Genomic DNA, 26305 nt, shown 5'->3' on the forward strand with positions numbered 1-26305 from the left:
TATACACTTAACCCTCACTTTCCTACGCTTCTCGTCCCTCGACTCCTGCTAAGGTCCCATCATGAATTTCTTCAATTATCCCCAGCGCACTAAACTGAATCAAGATATTTTATTAACCTTTATGTCCGAAATCTAACAGATAAACTAGATAAGAAATATTTGAAAAATTACCGAAAATATCAATCAAATTCATTAGTAACTGTACTTCTCTGGTTGGAGAATATAAATTTTCGGAAATTTGAACTTGCTGGGGAAAAACTGAAATATGCGTGACCAATCAGAACGTTTCTACATTTCACAATCTCGTGGTGTGCGCGTTCTGTGATTTAAAGCTTCAATTTAGGCTCATTTTCCTTCACGAGCCACGGTTTTATCTCCTTGTGCTGAATTATTAAAGCTTATTATTTATAAGTTCATTGAAGAAGTGAATACACTCATTGTCCCACCATGGTTTATTCTCGAGGAAATCCATCGTCGCCTTCATCCAGGCATACATTTCTCCTCGCTCAAAGGGGTTCACGGGGCCCCACCCTTCGAACCCCTTTCTCTCTACTCTTTAGCGAGACAAATGATTTAGAAGTCCCCGAAGTTCCCCCCATAGCGCGTAACTATACTTCCCTTTAACCCATTTCGGAAGCGGAGCCCGGAAACAAATCGAAAATTCCTGGTGGCACGAGGGATGGTGCTCTTTCTCTTCCTCTCGCTCTTTCCCCTTTTATACAATACCGCTCGAGCAAGCGCACGCCTGGTTTTCACTATTCAGCTCGCGCAGCATTTGGTCCCTTACGGCTCCCCTTTTCTTACCTAACTCTTCACGCTATATGACCGGATGCGCCTAATACGTAAGCGTGACTCAAATATGGCTGGTTGGTTGGCTGGCTAGCTAACCCTGTTCTTGACCTTTCACCCCTCTCTATCTCTGATGGAGAAAGCTTTAGCTATGCAAAAAGAAAAGGTTATACCGATATCTTTAACGCGTGGCACGCTGCTCTGCCGTTTTCATACACCCACCGCGGTCAAATAATAAAACAAAAAAAAATCGAGGGAATATTTTTGGCCACCTGATACCCCGTTATACCATTTCGTCCATAGAATACGGACGGGGTCTTAGATGCAAAACCCTAGAAAGTGTTTTTTTTCATTTCTTTTCTTCTGTTTCTTAGCCTTTGTACCACCGCTTGTTGCAACCTTGAAAAGGTACCAAATTGTTGAGGAAATTTATATTTTTTCTGTGTAGGCAATCGGATATCAGAGATTGCGATTGATTATACGTTACTCTCCGCTCGATCTCCTCTATGGTTTAGTTTAGGCCTGACTCTTTCCTCTCGCTCTCTCTATCGGCAGCTGGCGCCGCCCAATAAGCCTAATAGAGGGAAAAGTTTTCCCCCTATTTCGCCGATTAAATCCCCAGCACGAGCGACCGAGCAAGCGAGCTTCGTCTTACGCTTTCCCAAAAGCAACTTCGATCAAATCGAAACTCATTTATATTCCGCCAACGAGCGTGACACGATTGTCAACCTTATCGTTGAATTAACTCTTATTTGATAATCGTATCTTTATATATTAATTTTGTATTCTAAACCCCCGAAATGGTTTAACGTGTATTGTTTAAGGCGTTTTGCCTTATTTGGAAAATTTAACCTTTATATTGAAGTGTTTGCGAAATGACATTTCGACGAATCTATTGACGAGTAGCTGTGTTTGGGAGAAGACGACAATTAGGAAATAGGAGCTCAATGTATTTTCAGCTAGCGCCTGTAGAAATGTTTACTCCTCTGAGCATTCTGGCTCAGGGTTAAGCTGACTTCCAGTGCTTTGGGGATAATTTCGTCGGTTTTGATGGTAATTGTTTCATGGAACATGATTCGTGTTTCTGCGAAGGTTAATTGTCTAGTGCGTCTAAAATTTATTGTCTAACGGAAAGTTTTTGGAATTTGAAAACCTCACTGAAATCCAAAAGACAGAATACTTGCATGGCGTTTCTAAACAGGCATTCTTGTTTAGGACTATAAAAAGAATTCTTGGAAAACCTTTCAAAACATCAAATAATAATGTTCCCATCTTTTAGGTACGAACGGAATTTTCTTTCTTAAATTATATTCAACTAAGACCCTTGATGCAGTAAATCGGATATAATTGGTAAAAATTATTTTTATTGTGTTTTTCAATAAAATAAATCAAATCAATGCATGTTGGCGAATCCTTTCACATTTTTTGTCGAATTTCAAAGCAAGTTAGTAATGGCACAGAAGAAAATAAATAGAGGACTCCATTTTTGAGTCGATACAGTAGGGGGAAAAAAGGGAGAGCTTTTCCCTAAATTCTCCGTCGAAACTATAGTATTTAGATTTCTTTTTAGTTTTATATTTTCGTTTTTTCCCCCCAACCGAATTCCCATTCCTTATAAGAAGCTTTCGTCGACGATGGAGGGATTTTCTTCTCTCGTCCAGCTCTCAGAGTCTCAGTCAGTCTAAACGCGGCGTGGCTACAGTTTCAAGATCTGTCCGATTGATTTGGCAGTTTTTTCTTCTCCTTCTTCTTCTTCCTATTCCTCTTTACGCGAAAAGCTCTCTTCCTTCTGTCTTTCTACAGTTAGGAAACTTCACTCAAAGGCGGTGGTGGCTTTTCTAGGAGGCCCCAACTGCGTGAGAATCTAGTCTCGTCAAAAGAAACTCGGGGTTACAACGAACGCGCTGCGCTGTACATTCTCTCAAGCTCGCACTGAGAGAGTTTTGAAAACGAAGGATAAAATCCATACAACCCGGCTCCTGCATGGCTGCCTGGTAGGGAAAAGTTGAAAGAGTGTAGAGAGAAGAGCGAGAGAGAGAGAGACAAAGGGATGGAAGAGGATGGGATGGAGACTATATATTCCTCCTCTTGTAGCTGAATCTAAAGTCTAAAAGGCCGAAAAGTTATGGATTTTTCCATCATCGCTAGCTCGCGTCGCTCTCGGATATCGAAACAGGCGATTAGAAAAATGCCTTACCCTCCTACCACTGCAGTTCTGTAGTTGCCTTAGCTAAGTCTGGGTTGTTCGACGTTATACACACCCCTTCTGACTTCATTCTTTCATGTGCTGTGGGAGATTTTGGGTCGAAGGCAACGACTATACCGATGTTTGAATATGACGCCAAAGTACATCGCACGCGAAAAAACTTCTCTCCTCTATACTCTTTTTGACTATCCCTCCATCAGTGTTGTATTCTGTAGCTTTTAAGCTAACATAGTATACCCATCTCTCTCCTGATTCTTATAGAGGATACCTCACGGGCTTTAAAACCAAACCTCGCGCTCTTTACGCGTACCCTCAAGCCACAGTGGAAACATTCGCGGTCTAAGAGTAAAGTTTGCCTTCAAACTAAAGTTTTCAGTTTTTTTCTCTCTCTCAGTGGATAAGGGATGCGTTGAATTAAGCTTTATTCAAATTTTATTTTTGAAGTTAAAAAATATAAATAAATATGTAAAACATTTTGCATATCACCTTCCCTTTAAAGTAACGATAAAGGGAGGAGGGCAAACACTTAACAATCAATTAAAATAGTGAAAGGAAAGATACCATTCATTCAACTTATCGACTTAATTTGAATAAAGAGAACCGAGATATTCTTTCGATGCTGCAAGGCTTAGAAAAAAGGAAAAAAATTTTTATCTCATTTTTTCGCGATACGTTTCACCCTTTTTTATATTTTGATTATTCAAACTCAAAGAATGGCGGAAAACTGCGGTAACGGTGCGTAGGTGCACGGTACAACCGCGGGGATGGATCTAGAAAATAAATTCCGAAAGACGTTTTATCTTTATACGTTGGAATTTACATTTTCTTTCGCCCAACCAACTTTTTTTCTCCCCCAGCTTCTTGTGATCTTGGTCATGCCCCTTTTTTCCGGGGGTTCCATTTTAGTAGTTGACCCCCTCATTTTACTTTTCGAAGTATCGTAGTAAGGAGCTATAGCCAGGGAGGGGATGTTTGAGCTCGTGATTCGGTAACGAGATAAATTCTCGTGGCCATATATCTTTCTCTCTCTCTCTCTCTACATCCCTACCTTCATCCCCTTTTACAAACATCCTACAGAGTCTTTAGACCAAAAACATTCATAAGAACGTTTCGTGATGATCATGCTAGAGAAGAATTGGTGAATTGACGGTTTCAGTTTATTCATACTTACTCGAGGTAACCCTCTCTACCTGTGTAGAGTTATTGGAAGATTCTATGAAGTTTTAGTTTACTCTACGACAAGTTCTTATTGTCCTGTCATTGTATGGATACATTATTTCACGTTGTCGCTTATATATAATAGTTTTCAGACTAGGAGGATTGATACCATTTACACCATGGAAACCAGTCTAGATAGTAAACGTTTCTAACCCAAAAATATTGCTCTGTTATTTGTTCTTCTGAAATATTATTTGTTTAAGGTGAGAAAGAGTAAGTCCCGCAAAAGAAGAATGCAAAATAACCTTAAAACCTTAGGACTCGCGGATAAGGGAAAAACCAACCGAAAAATCCTTCTTAGGCCTTATTCTTTTCGTCCGTTTCTCTTTCTCTCTTTCTCTCTCTCTCTCTCTCTCTCTCTCTCTCTCTCTCTCCTCTTTATTTTTCATCCTGAAGGAAAAGCCGAATTTCATCCCCTTTTATTACACCTTTTTACTCTCCGATTTTCCAAGGGGAAGCCTTAGTTCTTTTTTTTTTCATTCGACATAGTTCTTTGAATAGTAAAAGGATAAGGTTCCGAAGCAGCTGGGGAAGGAAGGAGGGAGGGGCTTGGTAAAAGGTAAAGAGAAGACAAGGAAGAAAAAATGTGAAAGAATAGGCAGCGGGCAATTTGTTTTGATATCATTCAGCCAGTCGAATTGTTTCGGGAAAGGAAAGGGGCTAAAGGGTAAGGTTATACATTGTAGAGAATGGTATAAGAGACGAGGAGGGGGTGTTATTTCCTCTTCCGCTTTATACCTTTCTCTATTTTATCCCCCTCATCTCCCTCCCCCCCCAAATCCCGAATCGTATATTTCTTTTTATCTACTCCTGGGATCTATACATCCCCCTTTCGTTCCAACGTACGTTCTAAAACTACTCTAACTCTTTGATGCAGACTCGATCCGATACAACGTGGTTCAGATACAAAACTCAATAAGTTCAACCGATCAATAAGTTAATATTGAGAGCCAAACTTCAACGTGCACGTGGAACTTTTGGATATTTAAATCCTATAGGCCTATTTTTACGAGAAATAGCTGAGTGTCTGCCTAGAAATCAGTGAGTTTTTCGATCCTTACCACTTTGTATAAGAAAGAATAGATCCAAACCAATGTATATACGCTTTGTTCCACTTGGTGGCCCGATGGTTTCAATTCTAATATATACGTTATTCTTTTTGAAAAACAAAACGTCCACCGACTTTTCCGAAAATTCCCTCTGGGTTATATTGTTTAAGAGAATGCAAGGACGTTATGAATCCTTTCCCTTTGTTTGCTTCAATCTTATATAAAGAAACAATGTTCTGTTTTCAAGAGTTCACTAGAACTCTCTTTACAGTATACAGGGTGTTTTCGAAAAGTCCATCAATAATGAAAGGGCGTATTTATTGGGCCATTTTGAGTCGAAAATGTTCTATGACATTTTGCCGTCCGACCCACGGTTTTCGAGTTATGATTTGAATATTTTAGGGATGACCCCTTCATTAAATTAGCGCTGTCTTTCAATTTCTTAATTAAATTTAAGGGGGTCATCCGTAAATTACTCCAATCATAACTTGAAAACAGTGGCCCGGACGGAAAAATGTCATAGAACATTTTCGACTCAAAATGACCCAATAAATACGCCCTTTCATTATTGATGGACCTTTCACAAACACCCTGTATAGGGTGTTTTTGATAAGTCTGCCATTAAATTAAGGGGATGTTCTTTGGACGAGCGATTTTGAGTCGAAAATATTATATGAGTGACATTTTGTTTGCCACAAGGGCCACTGTTTGAATGGAGTATTTTACGGATGACCCCTTTCAAAAAACTGAAATAAATGCTAATTTAATAAAGAGGTCATCCCTAAAACACTCAAATCATAACTCGAAATCATGGAACATTTTCAACTTAAAATCGCCCAACGAACATCCCCCTTAATTTATGGTAGATTTATAAGAAACACACTGTATAGTGACGTATTCTTTGAACACCACAAGTTCTATAAATTTCTAATGAAAAGCCTATACTTGCCGAAATAATATGAAAAATTAACCTAAACTAAATATTTATGAATTGATATTGCATCAGACAAATCGGGTTACCAAAGAAAAATTCTGTTGAAAGATTAAAATTTGCAATTGATTCGTAATTTTTAATAAGATTAGTTATGTCATCTGAATAATCAATTGAAATTTAAAGTTTACTAAGCCGCTTACCAACTGTATATGGCATCGTTTGTTCTTAATTTATCATAGTTGTGGCCTTCCGGGAATTAGAACGTGGATGCACTGCCTTATTTATTAATATGATTTATTATTCATTATGTCTAACAAGTCTAGACTTTTATATAAAACTTTACTAAATTTTTATCAGCAGATTCCGACCTGATTCTTTTGGGGGAAGCTGACAAAATATTTTCGACGTTCCTTAAAGTCCCAAATACACTTCCTCGAATAGAAAAGTTTTTCTTTCTCTTTAGCAAAAATATATATATATAAAAATATTTCTGAACGCGCTTGGAAGAATAATTCCTTGGAAGACGTGATTGTCATTGACAACGAAATCTATTGGATCCTATGTTGGCGCCTTTGATCTTATGCCAGGAATAAATTTCTTATATTCTTTCTCTATACTCTTGACGATGACAAAAAAACTTGGGATGAGCCGTGGGTTTACTGTTAAAATCCAAAGTAAAGCCTCGAAGTCCCGCAAAAATGATTTTCCTGACGTAACTTTCAGCATAAGATATGTTCCATAAGTATGACGACACTACCTATACTTGGTAATGCTAGAAACTTACAGCTCGAGCTAGTTCGAGAACGACACGAGAATTGACTATACTCGGTTTTGCAGTCCATCTTCATATTTAGTCTGTACTAAGCCTTTGACAGTGACTACACTCTGTTAATTTTGCAGTCCATCTTCCTATTTACTAAGCCTTTGACAGCGCCTCACCAGGCGTCGCTTTACCTCGAATCTATGAACTACGTCACTTCATGACAAGCTCCAGTTTGTAACCAGTGACAAACTTATGGTAAACGTATCTTATGAACTTATGCTTACAGCCTATTTCCCTACATACCTATTCGACTAGCTTTTCTTATCAAACACAAACATCAGTATTCAAGACGTAGAAACGGACTTGTATTTCGCTAGACGGGACGGTTCTCGAATCAGGAACAAAAGCGTAGGCCTAGTAAAGGAGGGGCGAAGAAAACACACACCGAAGAAGCTATGATAGGATACGAGAAAGCGTAAAAAAAAACTATAATATTGTTTACACAATGACTTTTTCGTGACTTTTTTGTCTCGCGACTTATCATTGTCTAACGCACGACTGCTCTGAATTCCCTTCTGCTATATGCTTCGAGATCTCTCAAATATACTGTCGTAAAAGAGTCTATACCACTTTCCGTCTCTATTCTCCAAAATATGACGCTTGGATGAAAACACGACTCGAAAAATAGGTTCTTTGTAGTTTACTCTTTTAAACAATTTCTTTAAAATAGGCTTAGAATTTATACAATTGGTGGTCTATTTCTTAAAAATAGGCTTGGAAGTTATACAATTTTTGGTCTATTTCTTAAAAATAGGCTTAGAATTTATACAATTGGTGGTCTATTTCTTAAAAAATACGCTTAGAATTTATACAATTGGTGGTCTTTTTCTAGCATTATTTGCAAAGTTTATAATAAAACTGCAGAGATGGTTACCTGAAGAAAATACACCAGGGAAAAAGGAAGTAAAAATGGACAAGGCTTAACCATTAGATAGTTAAACGAAGTGAACTAACTTTTACATTAGTTTTACACGATGCCATTTAATTACACCTTTGTAAATAGTTACCCACCCCACTTCAACAAAATGTTCCACATAAATTAACTCATTTTCTTTTGTACTCTCAATATTTAGACCAGTACATTTAACAGTGCCTTGTCAAAACAAAAAACAAACCCTATTTGTTTTACGAGCATCTTTAGCAAGCAAGCAAGCTAGCTCCTTCCACAATTTATTTTGTTACCCAATATTACAGCGTACATCAAAAGCTTAAAGTCCCTTAACTCAAAAGAGAGATCTAGTGAAGCCATTAATTTAATCTTCGCGGGCTCTTTTACGGTATACCGCTTTGCTTTTATACTTTTACTTGTTTTTTTCGGACAAAATATACAAAGAAACCAAATAAGTAGTAGTTATTCGCCAGGGTAACCAATTAGAATACTAGATTACTTTTAAGAGCTTTGCTAGGTTTTGCGCTTGATTAAAGCTCTTAGAAATAGGTTTTTTCTCTACTTCTTCTTCTTCCTCTTCTCTCTCGTCTGAGCAATTTCCTCTAAAAAGGGGGGGGGGCATATGGCCTCAACGGAATTCCCATCTAACATCTTAAGCACGTTCGTACGTCGAGTGTAAATTAAATTGTGTGTTTCACTGTGTTGAGTATCGAAAGAATTTATAGCTTTATCCAAGAATGTAACGTTGTATCGTAAATGAAGAATTACAAATACCTGCACGGAAACGCTTTATAAGTCATAAAATTAATCGATCTTTTGATTGAACCTCAGATTATTAATCTGAGATTGAACGCACGAGAAAGGTTTCCCATAAAGGAAATATTTTACATATAAGGTGTGAAATTTATTTAATATTTCAGTATTAATTGGTGAATTGAAACAATTCAGGGTAAAGTCTTAAAATAGCAAGTTTGTGGCATCGGACTTCACGGAGCTATAAAAATTATTTCTTTCACTCTCCGTAAATTTTTGCCGAAATGATCCTTCTAATTATTATGACGGTCGTTAAACGCGACCGAGCGCCTTATGAATTTAACGTGCTCATTGATTTTTTTCCTTTGCTCATTCCTTTTCCTTATTTTTTAACCACTCCATCTCTCTAATCTCCTAGTCTTGGCATCTAGCGACAAAGTTTTCGCGCCTTAATTAGATCCGTCTTATTAGACCTTAAGATATACACGGTGTATATAAGAAGAAAAATATGTAAGGTTCGTAACCGTAAACGTCGTCAACTCCAGAGTGACCATTAAGGACGCGTCATAGACTCGAGTTTCTCCTGGACAATTACCCCCTTCTTCTTATAGGCTTATTAAGAGAAAGTGTTTTGGGTATACTTGGAAATAGACGATATCCACCCCAATCTTTCTCCTCCCCCCTCTCTCTCTCTCTTGGAGTAAATGGATAATTAACGAGATATCTGTTAACTGATAATTAAGCCTTCTCGGAGGCGGTATAGACGTGGCCCTCCTCCAACAGCTCGCTTAGAACTATAAACGCCAAACTCCTGGCGCTAGAACCTTCGCAGTTCGCGTCACCATTAACTCCTCAAAGCTCTATATGGGGCTCGAGATGATATAGGTGAAACACTCCTTAATTACCTTTCGCCCCTGATTTGTTTCGCTATTTACCGGGGTACGTCAAAATCGAAACCCCCCTCCTCCTCCTCCTTCTCATTTCGAGCGCCAGAGTTTTTAACACCCGGCGCTTTTTAGCTACTTGGGCTTTGGAAAAATTTTCCAAAATCTTATCGCTTAACAGCCTTAACTTTTCCCCTTCTCTTTCTCTATCGTATATCCAACGTAACTACGTATCTCAAAAAAGCATTAACTATCCCCTATATAATTTTCCAGCGAACTTCACGACCGGGTTTTAGCGATGAAGTTTGGCTAATGTTTGGATAAGTTCGCATTTGTATGGGTTTAGATGATATATTGATTATTGGACTTGTTGCGAGAAACTATAAAGAACACGCGCATGGTCCGGGACGCAATAACTGGCTTAGATATTCAACATTGACGTGGATGAGATGATTAGATTGTCTAAATTGCAACTCATCAGTAATCAGAGTCGGATTAAGGGGGGGGGACGAAGGGGCACTGGCCCCCGGGCGCAAGGCTTGTTGGGGGCGCACTGAGTTGCATTTGCTGCTCCTTTTTTTCCGGCTTAAGGGGTGCATATTATCTCGGTCCCCGGGGCCAAAATTGCTGTCAGTAATAACTGATCTGAAAGCTAGAAAGTTCAATCCAACAGATATTTGAAACAGTTGTACAAAACGAAAGATAAACAGAAGTGCGAACCTAACTTCGTGTCGATTCCTCTCCCCATGCAGCACCGTATGCGCAAACGTTTGCCAACATTTTTTGGTGAATGCAATATCTTAGTACACAGGGTTTTTAATCCGCAACCCTCTTCATTCCGTAGCTTTCTGAGGGAATTTCGAAATTGCTGGTGAGCCCGCTTATCGTATAAAAATATTCCGCGTAGGAGAAGGCGCGGGTAGGAGGCGTAAATGGCGGATGCTTGGGGTTTAGATTCATTTCAGGGGGGAGAGAGAAGCCCTATTGAAATAGCGGCTGAAGAGGGGGGAACCCCTGATCCTGATCGTCCAGATAGCTACTTTTGCAATAAGGGGTTGAGCAGGCGCGCGAGGCGACCAAAATTCTCATCCCAAGTTCTTTTATTTATAGTCCTCTTATACAGAGGGGTGGGTTAGACGGCCTAGCTATATATTCATTTCCCGGCGTCGCTCGCTTCAATTTTTGGAGGGACTATTGTCCCATTTCGTATCTCCCTCTTTTCTTTTCTTTATCCCGCCTCATATCCTCATCCGCAGCATCCCTTTCTCCGTAACCGCGCGCTCTCTCTCTCTCTGTCTATCTTCGTCTCTTCCAAGTTCCTAGACTTAAACTCGGCGTTGCAAACTACTTCTTTCGCCTCCCATCCCTCCTACACGCAATCTCGAGCTTCCTTTCAAATGCTGATGATTCTGATTTTCATCTTTGTTGGGGGGAAAGACGGCGTTTAATGAACGCCATGGTTTTGGGGGAGAGTACATACCGTTACACCCATGCCGAGAGAAACGGAATCCGTGTAATGCTAACTTGCTTACCAACACCACACGGTTTGCCATTGGGTTTCCACCTTACTCCGCGCTTTCAGGTTAAATTGCGTTCGTATATTACGTTTTACTGTACTTTAGATTCACGGTACGGGTTCAACTATGTACTGTATATCTCGCTTTTGGAAGAAAAATGCTCTTGACTTAAAAATACTTTTCTTGGGGTTTCGCGAGGAGAGAGGCGCGTAAAATGGTGTGAAACATTTCTGTAAAGTTGGTTTTATCCGTGTATAAACGTCCCTTGGGTGGCGGGTAAAACTAGCTCAGTTAAAGATATAAGTAAACTGTTTTTAGATGGTTTAGTATTCAAATGAAATTTCTTTGTGTATAAATTCCAAGTGGCTTACAGTTATAAACAATTGGTATACATAATCTAGGTAATTGATAAGAATTTGTGTTTCCATTTTTTATAGCCAATATTTAATTCTTTTTATTTATTTAAATTTCCACGAAAAAATCGAGCAGTAGATTTTGTGAAAGCTGCGAATGATACAGTGAGAAATTTTGTTTCGTTTTTGAAATCATAGACTTTTCTATAACCTCTTTCGCATGCATCCATCCCTTCTATAACATCTAGCTCTCTATATGGATAAAAAATCACCTTCTCGTTTTCATCTCTCAAGTCTCGAGCCTAAAGCTTTTCCGCAATCCGCTATATACCAACCAAAATGGAACGTGGTTCATACTGTAGAAGTTTCTTTTTCCCCGAAATTCGAGCTCGGAAATACGCGAAAGGGTAGATTTTTATGTACGGCGTCAATATGGAAAAGGATCTAGCTAGATCGCTTCTCTCTCTCTCTCTCTCTCTCTCTCTCTCTCTCTCTCTCTCTCTCTCTCTCTCTCTCTCTCTTTACTCTCCGTTTTTCTCTTAGATCCCAAAAGTAGCCTTAATGGCGACTTTTTCTCTTTTTTTTTCTTTCGGCGCTTTTGTAAATCCATCGCGCCCATTTCTCGCGCACGCGTTTCGTTTGCTCTCGGGCCTCTCGTATTTCGCCATCTTCTAGGCCTAGCTCCATCGCCTTCTTTTTCTTAGACGAGACGGATTGCTAACATTTATTTCATTTCTCAAAAAAAAAGGAGAAGTAACGTTGGAAGAAAGGGTGGCAAAAAGGGCTAGCTGTTTAAGAGGGATGCGATTGGAACGTGCTGGCTAAGCCTAATGTTCTTTGGCGGTTACGAGCCGCTTAGATTAAACGGGTGTCTGGACGTTGCTTCGATACACTACATTCTCTCACCCTTCCTCAATTCTTCTCCAACAGAATGGACAGAATATCTCAAAACTTACAATATTATAAACTTTCAAACCTCACTTGTCCAAAAGTGAGATTTAAAATAGTGTTAACTTAAAAGAAAACAAACGCAGTTGCCAGAGATCCGTTCCGTGACTAGAGTCTCGCCTTTCAAAAAGAACAAGTAAAGGTTATGTTCTTGCCATGTATGTTTTGGCCAAGTGGCATGTTGGTTTGTCATCAATCGATAACTCGAGCTTCAGTCTTTGGTAACAGCTAAAGACGTGCACGTATACAAGTGGACGTATTTAAGATCCATGGTTGAATGTTTTCAACGATCATTGGGTCCGTTAACTGGTTTTTAAGTCCAGTTTATTGCCAGAATAAAAATTTCGTTCCTATTTAGTCGCCACATCTTTCATGGCCGTAAAAGTAGCAGTGTACCACGGTGACGTCGTTGCGAATAGTACCAATCGGGGCTGATGACTTTCCATCGATCTGTGCAGCGACTCTATGTAAGAGACCTTCTTTTTTTGCCTTCTTCGTTCAATCCTCTCGAAGCTCAGCTCACAATCCGCAATTCAGGTTGAAGGAAAGAGGGTAAAAAATAGCTAAAAACTAAAAAAAAAGTTTTTTGACCCCAACCCTCAGTCTTTCGGTAGAAAAAGGAAAAGATTGAAGGACGTCAAGCCGGGAACCTCGACTTTGTAGTCAGCTAGTCCTAGCCTAGAATCTAATGTTTTAAGCGACGTACCGAAATCGGGGTTAGACCCTATCCCCTTTAGCTAGTGAGAGAGTTGGGCCTTTTTCCCCATTGGAATATGGTGGAAGCATTTGGGCTGAGTGCTCTAGAGGTTCTGAAAGGACATTTGAGAAATGAAGTCGAGACTCTTTAGACTAAAATGGGAAAGTATACAGCTAGCATAACCCCACCATTCCTCTCTCTCTCTCCTCGCTTATATTTCAACGCGTAGGGATAGACTGGAATTCTTATGTCAGCGTAGCTATAGGTTTTTTCTCTTAGGACTTCACAGTCAAGGGCAATAATCTTCTGATTGTCCAACCAGAATGTGCAATGGCTTTAAAGTAGCGCTGCGAGTGAATCGTTTTGCGAGTTGAAATTCGATACTCTAGCTACGGCCCTCCCACCATGTTGTAACCCCAGAGTGATACGCCAAGAACGGCGGGGGTACTTTCCCTGTCTACTTACAATAAACTAAAGGTGCAGCTGCGTTCAGTTCGTTCGTCTGGCAAGGAAACGTCTTTTCGGAAATTCGGATTCCGATCCGTTCCGAATTCGAATGTATATCGAGAACGATCTCAAAAATCCAAACAAGCGTCAGGTTTCTATTCTCCTTCTCCCCAGCCTCTCAGAAAGGAAGGATGGGCATGATCCGAGGTGAAGGAGGGATGTTGGAAGAGAAAAATAGTTGGGGGGAGATTTTTTCATTTCTAGGATAGCGGACGCGTCGTTTTTACAATGCAATGCTTTTCATGGTTTTCGAAGGCGCGCAAAGTGTTTTCATAGTCGGACACATTTTTACTTTTGGCTTTGCATCCACAACCGGGCCTTGGCTTCGCTAGACGCCATCATTCTTTCGAGGAACGGCGAACCGAGTGTGTCTCCGAATGATAAATAGTTCAACCCTCCCCCTCTATCCTAGCGTCTTTCTACGCCTAAACAGCGCCCTACACACCCTAAAAACTCTCTCTTAGTCCTAAAGCCCGGGGGTTAAAAAAGAAAATCTACTTCTCGCACTGTCAGTATTCTTCGCTATAGGCAAACGCCCTGTACGTGTATGCTAACGTTTCTTCGAAAAAGCCAACAAAATATTAATAGATGTAAGGAAGATATGTATTTTTCTTCTTCTATTTCCGATTCTCCGCTTCCCGGTTTTAACTCTCCTCCGGACGGACGAAACCCAGCCGCCCGAAAATACGCCTTTAAAAATGGTCTTCCTTCTCTTGTACGCTAGAAGGAGAGCTTTCGGGGGAACGGATATGTTTTGTAGCCTACCCCATTTTAAATGGTTCTTGTTAGTTTTGTGACGGGTGTGTAAATTTTTGAATCCAAAGATATTTTTCCTCGCATTGGAATGCTTCACTATACAAATAGTTGAAAACCTCTGAAATATTTACTGTTTCTCCAATTTATGAGAGCGAATCCTTTCAATGATTTTTACTCTAAAATTCCCACAACTCTTTGTATTGTATTTAAATTTTTAATTACTGCCTTAAACGCTCTAGTTACTATAACAAACCATCCTTTCAACTAGTTTCCTCGAAATTTAGGAAAGGGTTCTAATTTCTTTTGTGATACCCGCTTCCTCTAATTAAAAAAAAAACAAGATGTAGTTATTTAAAACTGGAAGTGCCTTTTGATGCATTGGTGAAACTAACTTTCAATTCCAATTACACATTTTCTCATTATTTATGAAACTAAGACAATATCGTCAGATATTTGTTTAAAAATATTGATAGAAATTTAAAATGTATAATTTTTGAATATTTGACTATTTTATTCCCAAACAATTCGGTTGTAAACCAGTTTTCCAAAATATAAAATAGCTTAGAATTATTTAGACGTAAGACAACATTTAGGGGTACGACTCCCCGTGCATTCTCTACGGCCCCTGTAAAAATGTCACCCGCAATACACCAATGTATGCGTTTTTTTTTTTAAAAAAATTTTCACAAAATTTAATTTTGGTAACTTTTAACTACAATATAGAATATGTTTTTAAATATTTACAATATTGAAATCAAACGCTTAAATACACAACCAAACATTTATTTGATCTGGGAGAGAGAGAGGATGAGATGCAATTGGTAGACTTCACCTTCTTGTTAAAATACAAGCGAATGATTGGCCGAAGGCGTACAGGCAATCCATTGGAAAATTTCCTATTGAGAGAGGGTACGCCACTGGATAAACTCGTATCGCATGCATGGGATTGAGAAAACGGAAAGAATAAAAAAAGGGGAAAAGAGAAAAAAGGAAGAAGAAAGGCGGCGCGCGGGTATCTCGCCTCTTCCGATCGAAATGCAAAATTTAAATAAAAGTCCATACTATCAATATTACAACGCGCCCTGAAACGTATTTATTCGCTTCTGCTTCTCTCTTTATTCCTACCTACTACTCTTTTGCCACCAAAGAATCTAGACGAATGCATTATACTAAGGAATTGATTCACAGTTTCTCAAGAGTATCGAAATAGACCTTATGATAATTGTAATTTTAAACAGTGGAAAAGACAATTTATATTAAATTGCTAGGGAGGAAATGCTCGTGTTGTGTTATTTTCATTAATATATACAGGGTGTTTCTGATAAGTCTGTCTTAAATTAATTGGGTGTTCTTTGGGCGATTTTGAGTCGAAAATGTAACTTTTATATCCATTTTGTGGGACGGCAAAATGTCATTGAACATTTTTGACTCAAAATCGCCCAAAGAATATACCCCTTAATTTATGGCAGCCAGACTTATCAGAAACACCCTGTATATATTAGAAATGCCGCCAAAATATAGTTATTAGTGATATACTATAAATTCCCGTCTTTATCCTCTGTTTAATCTTTGCAAATATAATTTAATTACTAGAGATTAGGGACAATCACAGTAAAGTAATATTTCATTATTCATTATGTAATTGAATGAATTCACTTTACTGTATATTGAAGAAGAATGAGATTCCACTTTTTTGTTTCAAAAGCGGATAGAATTTTTTTTTCTTCTCTTTTTCTTTTTACATATTTCTTATCTTTTTCGTTCTTGAATTTTGATCGGATTTTTACAAGCCCTGTTTTTTATATTCGTATACTCGAATCTTATTATGTTTCCCGCAAAAAGACTTTCGGATACAGATTGTCTGGAAAAATGTTCTACAATATAAAGAGAAAGAATTATTGGTTCTAAACAATTTTTTATTTTATTGTTTTGGTGTATAACATCACCACAAATCTGTTATTGAAGAAAACTAGCGCGTAAAACAGATGATTTCACTGTATTATATTGAAATAGGATTAAAATTATTTCGAGGGTGTGACGTAAAAGATCAAAAAGACCGTAATTACGTCATCACGATCGTTTACCTTTTCTTTAACTATTAACAAAGGCAATGTAAATGAAAGAATGCTTGTCTCATTGTTATTTTCTTGTAGCTCATTTCACACAATAGCGAATGATTAGGCGGATTAATAAATAACAGTAAAATATCATAGGAATGAAAGTAGTGTTACTCAGCTGCAGTTAAGCAGACGTAAGCGAAATATGCATGTAGAGTTTATCAAAATGTATATCGCATATCTACCTTGCAAAACATTAACCAGAAACTTTAGAGAATTGAAAAAATTGAAGTATTGAACAAGAACAGCGTCAAATGTTAAAAATAAGAGCAATATGCGAGCAAGTTCCACGCTTTGGAGGAAAAAACCGCTAAATGTTTATCGATTGAAAAGCCACTTTGTAAACGTTAAGCTTACAAGGTCTATATGTTACGTATATAAACACCATTATATCACGTCTTTATTCTTTAATGTTTACAACCCAGTTTTGAACAGTATGTTACTATGATAACGAAAAGTATGTATTAAGAAACATGAGCACCTTCAATTTTGAAATACGTCACAGATCCGTGAACAATATGTTACAATGATAACGAAAAGTATGGATTAAGCAACATGAGCACCTTCAATTAGAAAATACGTCACAGATCCGTTATTTAAATCTAGCAAATTTAATTCATAATTAATGATTGTTTCCACTTCATTTATTTCTGTTTTAATTCTTGAGTTCTCTCGGCTTTGCAATTAGACAATGGCCTCAGAACTGAGTTATCCAATTTCGAAAACGTCAACTCTCTCGAATACGGTTGTTCGCTATATAGTTGTACAATTATACGTTTCGGAATCCGGAGATGGTTGGCTGCTATATAGCTTCTCACGGTTGATTGAATAATTGAATGGTATTCCAGGCCGTGCAATTTTAACCAGCCAGTAATTTGACGTCGCCTCTCTTTCTATATCCTCGTCCTCCGCACGCAAACCTCTCGAAACCGAATATCTATATACTCGAGAAAATTCAAATTGCGGTTCTAGGAAGCGTTTATCCCTTTCAAGGGAGGGTGAAGATGAAAATTGAGAGTTTTTACGCATTTTTCTAAACTAATAATAAAATATATCTTCATAGTGAAGAGAAATGTTGTTAAACAGCAAAATAGATAAGGTTTCATCGATGATTTAAAGATGATGAGGTAACCAATCGCGTTAAGCCTTGACTTTCATTTATCAAAATGTTTACGTCGCACGCACATCAATTATCAGATATCGTGCTAAATTTGTGCCAGCGAAGTGCAGGCATGGCGTTTAGCAATTGAACGGAGGTGAAACTTTTAATTATCTATTAAATCTGAATCTTTTTTGGTTTTTAAAATGATTGAAAGGTCATTTCCGGTTGATCAAGAATTGGTAAAAACCACGTGATTCATAGACTTCACTCTCCCTTTAAGCTGACATACCAAGTGTGTCTATATGCTCGTGAATCGCAAAAGGGAAATCGTATACTAACATATTTCGGTACTTACTAAATATTCAATGTTGCAATTGCAATTTATATCACCGTATTATGAAGGTCTTAATATCACTCATCATTTGAAAATTGAACTTGATTAACAAGTGATCAGTTGAATCGAATTGCATCGTTGGTTTTCAATTAATTTCGGGGTTCATATGATACCATATAATTGAAACTATTTAGGATCTTACTAAGGAATTTTGCAATATTTTCCCACAGATTAATTAAGGTTTTAAATGGGACGATAGTTCTGAATTAAATATTTATGAAATTAAATGGTAAGCCCCATTGCTGAGTTCAGAATAGACTTTTGTTTAAATTTTAAATGCACTGCGACGTTTCTTCTTTCTCTTTTCATTTAAGAAGATTATTGCGAAAGTGTTCGTTTAATATTAATGGTGTGTAAAGCTTCCAGTGAATGTTTAAGGAAACTGAAGTTTTAAACGCGCCTTCGTGTTTAACTGCATTTTGAGCCTTTTGCGAGAAGCAATCGATAAATTTAAGATTCTTACAAAAAATTAATATTAAAAAGACGGAACATTAGCATAAAGTTAGTTAATTGAACAATTCCTGTTCAATTAACTAACTTCATTATTACAATTATACAATGCACAAGAAATTGGTTCTGATACTTGTTCGTTAAAATAGTTCTTAATTATTATCGTTTCAGAATTAAAGTAAATTAGTTTAAAATTAATTCAAAGTTAATAGACAGGAGAAAAGAACGAGAAAAGAGCAACGCTATAATCCCTTTATATCTTGAAGTATTAACAAAATTGTAACATGGTATGCACACTCCGTTATATAAATAGATCGAGCATATTTGATTCCTGAAAGTAAGCTGCTCGCATTTCAGTTACAAATAAATTGAAATTTCCGAATTTATTTTCGTGCTTGAAAAGTTCGAATTACTGTAGATTTAAAATTTGAAAGTTTGCAACCGAATTTTTGATAATCCCTTTATACGAAAGGGAACTATTTTCAATAACAAAGAACGATGAGATACGTTTTTCAGCTTATTTTCTTAAAACCTTCCTCCTCTTTTGCGCGATTCTTCACGCGGAAAATTCCATCGGAATAAAACGTTATGGGACTTAGGCAAGTTTTCAATATAATTCACCAGAGCCGTAGCGCTCTATAAAATAGAGTATACTAGAGTTGATATTTCTACGGGGAATAGTTGAAAAATTGCGCGGATTATAATAGGAACCCCTTTTCACGGGTTTTGGATTTCCATGAATTTCATTTTTAAAATCCATCGGCTATGTTTAAGGCCATTCATATAAAGATAAAGCCTCTTTTATCGCCCAATTCTTTTAATTTCCTAAAATTTATACCGTACCAAAAATCCTTAACCAGAAGTAACGCCCTCCAGCTATTAATGGCTAATTTAATTTTTTTTAAAAAGTAGTCATGTTCACCGCGGAATAATAATGAACACTGTATGGTCACGGTGAATAAGCATGCGCAGTGGATAAAAGAATTCGGCTTAGCTCGCAACATAACTCACGTTCATCGCGGAATAACAATGCGCACTGGATGGTCACGGTGAAACGCCTGAGCAGTGGATAAAAGAATTAGGCTTAGCTGGCGACATCGTGCATACACTGTCATGCCATGGAACTGATCTGATTTACTTCAAGTAATGAACCAACATGCCCAGCTCATCCCCCATTACGTTAAGAAGGGGCTCCGGACTCTATCTCTGGCGTATAGATAGAGGCATAGACAATAATTCAAAGTATTGACATAATTTTGTTGGGAGTGCAGCTAGGCCTATCTTGGTTCCGTTAAAAGACTCTTAAGATAAGCTTCCACCCCTTCCTCTCTTAGTCTTTTCTATTCCCTCGATTTAAAACATAGGAGAGCGCGTAGCGTACGGAGAAAGAGCTCGGGTTATACAATCCTCCGAAGTATCCGTATCTCTTCGGGAAGGATTTCCCTTAAGAATAAGCGTTAGAGCTAGAAAATCGAGAGGGAGCATCGGAGCCAAAGGAGTATTACATCCCATTAGGCGAGTACCCTATTACCCCCTTCGTTCCACGGCCCGCTTAAAACCCGTTTCGGAATATTCCCCAAGAAGGCTGTATAGCTATGCCATCCTGAAGGATGCTGAAGGCAAAGAGAGGTCTCTTTCAATTCCACAGGAGCCTACGGGAAAGCCTGCCTTTTCCCGAGACTAAACGCCCCTGTAATTTATATTTGCTTTAAAGCCGCCGTACCACCGCCCGAGGGGCTGGACAATTGCCACTTTCGTCTTGCTCAGACACACTTAAGACCTTTCTAGTAAACAAATTACTTGGCAGCACTGCCGTTTGTTTGTGATGTTCTCTCCATTTGTAAACGTAAATTTACGTCTTTTTTATAAATTTTCAAAATATGACGCTCGTATTTGAAAGCAAAATTTAACTGCATAAAAATGTAATAATCAACTTCCCTCAATGTTTTGTTGTGATTATTGACATTGACTTCAATTGTTCGACCCCTCGGCATTACCACGAAGCACGAGGCGCCCTCATCCTTCTCTCTAATCTCGAAATATACGATTTTATGCCCGAAAATGTTGAATGATATCACACCCCCACGCGCCGCTAAATAAATAGGTTTCAGATCTATATATACCTTCCTTTAAAGCCCTATTAGAATTATTACCTTGGTCTACGTATCTGACGCGTTAACATTTTCCCATTGTATAAACTCCGATCAGCTCTCTCTCTCGCTCATTCCCCTCAAGTAGACGAGGGAGCTAGATTAAATCCGTACATCTTTTGATTTACATTTTAGAGGCTATATTCCGTAAGAGGATCGGATATTAACTATCCCGTTCGATAATCTGAGTTTAGAATCAATCGCAGTCTGCGAAATGGGAGGTATCAGGTGCTTGAACTCATTTATCAAAGTATTAGAGTAGACTGTTGTAGAATAACTAACTTTTAGATGGGAGAGAGGGAGAAGTTTTCAGGTTCCTGACCAAATTAGTGCGTAAAACCATATTTGAGAGTATTCATTCATCTTCGACATCTACCAATCGAATCACGATGAGTCTCCTTGAGAAAGTTTTGCTTGCGGGAAAGTAAAGAGAGTTTTTCGTTCATTGTTTCTAATGCAGTGTCTAAACATCCATTAAATAACGTTGGGTCTGTTTAACTGTACACTTTCGCCAACGAAGCGGAAACACTACGGATTAGGTCTAATCGGAAACCCACTTCACACCATGCAATACCTTTTCGTCGTACAAGGATAATCGAATTTCTGTAGGGTCCCAAGTACCGAAGCCAGACGGTAATTCGAACATCCCCGCTATGTTTTTGTATCTTGACTATAGCGTCAGTCGTGTCAATCTCGGCTTACGCCGCTTTTCTAGGTCCCCGAGAGTAACGTCTCTTATTCGTCGCCGTTGGATACTTCCTGATACAAGAATCTGTTTTTTTTCTTCCTCTTCCTTCCCGTTTCTAGTTCGTATCCATCCATCCTCCCCCACCCAAAAATAGAGCATTTTCCCCTCATCCCTGGTCCCTATTTGTCGAGAAAATAGTGGAGAAGAAGGGCCTTTACTAGATTTTAGCCCGAACGCCGCCGAAGAGCTTCCGACGGTCCCATCCTGCGGAGAAACCGCGTTTTCCAAGCTGGCATTATGCGGGTCTGCTTAGGGGAGAAAGGAAAATACTGGCTAATACATACATCGCTTGTCTGAATGGGGAAAAGGATGCTATAACGGAGATATTTCTCTGTATTGACGAGTGGTTTCGCAGCCAGCGCCATTCAAAAGGAATATGTATCATACATATAGATAGATGTCCATAGAAAAAAATGGAAAAACCCCTCGGGGAATACCCTCCTCCCAAAAAAAACCTGGGGTTTATGTGAAAAGATTTTTTCGTCCGGATGTAAGCCATGGTGTAGAGGACCTGACTGAATTTCGGACACTTCTCAGGCTTCTGTTAGAAGCCTAAAAGCCGCAATGTCCAGATTCAGATTCTACAAGGGGAAATGGCGAAGCGGGGCGGGCCTGCATGCGGGCGAGCTGGTCGCTGCTTTCCTCTTTCTTAATACCTTTTACGAGAGAGTCTATCGTAAAACGGATTGCCAACGAGATTCCCCGTTGGCCTTTATGGAGGGCCTTGGCCAAGAATATATTCCCGAGATATAAACTCCATAAATTCTCCCATCGCATTTCGCTTTAGTCCTATTGCCTGTGTTAATATACGAGTTTGGCCCCGCTTACTATCCTAGGATTATAAGGAGCGTCGACTATGGGATGCGCGAATAGGCCAGGGGAACCTTTAACATTTACAACCCTTTAAGCGCGTATTCTGGACTGCCTTGTTTCCGTTCTGTTGTTTGTTAGTTTATGCCAAGATACTCTTAAGGTATTAAATACTAAACCCTCGACTACAACAAACGTACATCACACGAAATAACGCCTTCAAAATATTCATTTTATAATTGGACCAAACATCATTTCTTCCCGACTCGAGTAATTTTTGAACGACTACATAAAAACACATTCGATACAAACGTGTGCAAATTTTACGAGTTACGCCTAATTCCACGTCTCTTCAATATCCGCAACGTTTAACACTTGTTTTAAAGTATTGTATTTATATCTGGGTTGGTTTACCTTATCTGCCTTCCGTTTTTCTCTAAATTTTGTAAGAAAAATCTTTTGCCTTTCTTTTTATTGATGATATAAGTAGTGATGACATCTTGGTGGCGGCGGCCATCTTGGATGCTTGCATATCTAGGTAGTCATCACTACTGATATACAATAATGTTTATTTAAGGAAAAAATTCTTTTATACTTCGGTAAATGGACTTTTTATACGGTATCCGTAGGAGTAGCGGCGAGTACTTTCGCTTCACTCTCCATTCGCCGTATAATAGAAGAAGATATCACGGGTTATTCGACGGGTAATGGCGTATAAGAAAGTATAGTAAGAGAAAGGTGTCCGAGGTCGCTGAAAATCCGATTTTTCTTCATTGAGGGTCCGAGCGACGGCCCGCGTACGTGTTCTATTTTCCGAACAAGCAATTACTCGAGAAGACCCAAAAAAGAAAAGAAGAGCCTATAGATATACTCGTATAAAAGAGAATCCATTTCAGACTAGCCGAGGCCGCTGACTTTATTCTAAGACACTACTATTCTGTCGATAAACAATAACCTCCTATTTCTATTTCTTTCTTTCTTCGCTCATTCTTTTTTGCCCTCGCCGTGCGGATTATCGTTTTTTAGACGTTTTGGTACGTCCGCTCACGTCCCAAACAGAACCCCCAGAAACCCTAATCATAACGAAGTGACCCCCTTCCTGCGGGCGAAAGAAACGGTCGAAAAAGATGCCAGGAATTGGATCCTAGCAAACCCAAAAAAGTCGAACGAACGAACGAACGACCGACCGAACGGTCCTCCGGAAATTTTCCGACCAGAGTCATTCGCGTCGGTGCTCTTTACCCTCATTTTTTAGGGCCTTTGCCTTTTCTGTTCCATCTTCAGTTCAGCGCGCTAAGGATGGAAAAGCTTCGATTTTACAGGAAGGCGAGCTTGCGAGCTTCGGGTTTTTACTCTCTTTTCTTTTTTCTTCGCGATTCCACCATGGACCTCAATCCGTGTCGGGGACGCATGATGGACAACCATAGTGGGATGAGGGGAAAAGAACGGGTCGCCAACCTGCCTTTTTGGTTTTTTTTATAGATATGCCTTCTAGCCCTTCCTGTAGCTCATCTACTAGTGTAAGAGAGGCATTTTCCTTATATTAAAGAACAGGTTTCACGAACACTTAGGTTAACCTAATGTAATTCAATTCATATTATTGAACGATTCAAAATTATTCAGAAAATAAAACCTGTTCAGAATCGGAGCGAGATCATTTTCATTTGTAATTTGGGTTTAATATATCGAAACTGTAATACTTTTTCCCGAGTTATCTACCAATCTTAAAGAGATTTGAATCGAAAATTTGCTATTTCGCGTAAGGACTTATTTTAAAGATCTAAGTCAGCTATTTTCCAAATTCGTGGTAACCGATAGAACGTGATTTTTTTTCACGAGGTTTATCCTTTAAGGATCTGGGTATAGGGAATCGACCGCGTTTTTACGAATTTTGACCCCTGGAATATCGGAGGTCGCCGATATTATATAGAGACAGAGTTTCTGAGTTTCCCTTCTCCAATATGATGAGTTAAGAGAGCAAGGAGCACGCTCCATTGGCTTTACCTATCCCTCTCGTCGTCTATACGTCCGTCTAATACGATAAGTTAGTGAAGGGGATCGGGGCTCCTATTCAGGACTATTGATTGATTGAGTTAAGCTTTCGAGTTATAAAGCTGGTTATAACGTAGTTTGCGAAATTTAAGTTTTGATATATAGAGTTTGGCCCGAAACTAAACTTTTGCAATATTTTTATATTTGAAAAAAAAATTCAATATCGATAGATTATATTAATAAAGGCTTACCCTTCTGCGCCTTTTTTATGGCTTTTCAAACTCCTCTAGCTCCCAAATATTTGGCGAACTCTGTAGTTATGTTTGTTACACTTATTCGTTCCGCGAACGACACTTTACAATCAACTAAATAAACTTCCATCTTGGTCACAAAATCTTTTCCACTTTGCGACAAAAGTTACTTTTATATTTATATTCTTTCTCTCAAAATTTCATGGAAAGAAAATATTTCCGCACGGTGGTTTTTTAAAACAAACTTTCGTACTTTGGGCGAGTTGGGATACTTTTTCGGTTTTATTCTTTTTTTCCGAAATATCTCCGAGGAAAAGAGAAAGATTCGCGAAGGAAGAGCGGTGCGGTGGTGGCGCAAAGGCTGCTGGATTCTCTGGCAACAAACTTTCGCTGATTGAGGCAAAACTTGGTTTTGTAAGGGGAAAAGAGACAGCGAAATCGGCTCTAGCCCGTCTCCCCAACGACTGAACGTCGGCGATTGATTCGCAGACAGGATCTCGCTTCTCTCTCTCTCTCCTCTTCCCTCTCTCTCGCTCCTCTCCTAGATTCCCTCGCTCGCTCTCCGGCTTCCTTGGATGAGGGAAGAAAAAGGGCGACTCTCCGTGGCCGGTATTGGAATGCACCCTCCCTTGGCTCGATCCCTCTAGCTTCTTCGTTCTTTTCGACGCGTCTGTGGGGCCCAGCGGCCCCCCGGACGAATTTTTGGAACCGGCAGATACGTTTCCTATAATTTTCTCTCCCGCTCTCCTTTCTCTCTTCTTTCGTGGCTCCCAGCCTCCCAACATCCCATCCTCTTCCTCTCCTCCCATCTTCATCCTCCTCCTCCTCCCATTTTCTATTCTCTTCATCCTTCTAGTTTGGTTTCTCCCTCGAGTTTCCCCGGTAATTTTGAAAACCCTATTCAAAAAAATGGAGACGCCAGGGTGGGACTCGGAAGGAGTGGCAGACAAAAATCCCCAATTGATTTCAGTTAAGAAAAAATTTGATTCATAAGAAATAAAAAAAATATTCTTTTCCTCATTCTTTGGGCCCCGAGTTGGCTAAACGTGTACAACGCCGAGATTTCATTTCGTTAATGAAGGTTGTTTTTTCTTTTTGTTCAGCTCGTTCAATGTTCACCGCTTTGGACGTACCGTTCGGGGAGAACCTCTGTCGATTATCGAATGATTGCCTGAATTCTAGGCCTTTGAGATATTCTCTCTTTTTTACGCTTGGAATGCAATTTTAAGCTATTTGCTTCTCCAAACCACCATCCGTAGAATATTTTCAGAAGTAACTTAACTGGTGTAGCAGAGAGACAAACCGTAAGAGAGAAATATCAAATTTGTGGAGGTGCAAAACCTTGCGCTGTAAATTGTTTTTTAAGTGTGTTTGAAGTTGTTTGTTGCTAACAATCACTAGAAATATCTAAAATATAAGTTAAATAGTAATCATTGTTTTATTATTATAAACACGAGTGAGATAATTGATTATCAATTGTGGTTTAAATTATGTAAACGTTAAACCCAAGGACAGTAATGTATTTTCTTACAAATTCAAATACAAAACAGTCAATATAATTAAATATGACGGAGTTAAGCCGACTCAAACTTTCAAAAGTTCTCTAATTCGACACACTTTGAAGTATTGGAAATTCGTCATAATTAAACTTCGAAACGCGAAAACTTAATAATAATAGCTTTGTTGCTAAGGTTTACTTCAATCCCAGTCGATCCATCCGAAACTATAGTCTTTTCAACATATAAATTATAATAATGGAACCAACTCTAGAAAGATAATGACGATATTTGTCTGAAACTTTGAGAATCTAAAGTTCTACATCTATATTCTATAATATCATAACACCAGAACGTCGCCACCAGTCTCTGTCTAGTCTTACAAGCCACGCCACACCCACTCTCATCTTCCCATTTGCCATTGTTTAAAGAGGAACGAGTCTCGCAGCTAGCGTTAATCCTTCATCCCACT

General features: G+C 38.8%; 1 protein-coding gene across 1 annotated transcript in view; it reads right to left on the reverse strand.

The window, feature by feature from the left end:
• Positions 1-24850, reverse strand: part of LOC149691977 (uncharacterized) — a 48489-nt gene extending 23639 nt beyond the window's left edge. Inside the window, exon 1 of the mRNA XM_089867622.1 lies at positions 24338-24850. The gene's annotated coding sequence lies outside the window, so the exon portion shown is untranslated. The remainder of the gene's footprint in view (positions 1-24337) is intronic.
• Positions 24851-26305: the final 1455 nt, after the last annotated feature.

The sequence above is a fragment of the Phalangium opilio genome, unplaced genomic scaffold, assembly GCF_054372755.1.
Source record: "Phalangium opilio isolate 3A_F unplaced genomic scaffold, DU_Popi_V2 ptg000024l_1, whole genome shotgun sequence".
Lineage (NCBI taxonomy): Eukaryota > Metazoa > Arthropoda > Arachnida > Opiliones > Phalangiidae > Phalangium > Phalangium opilio.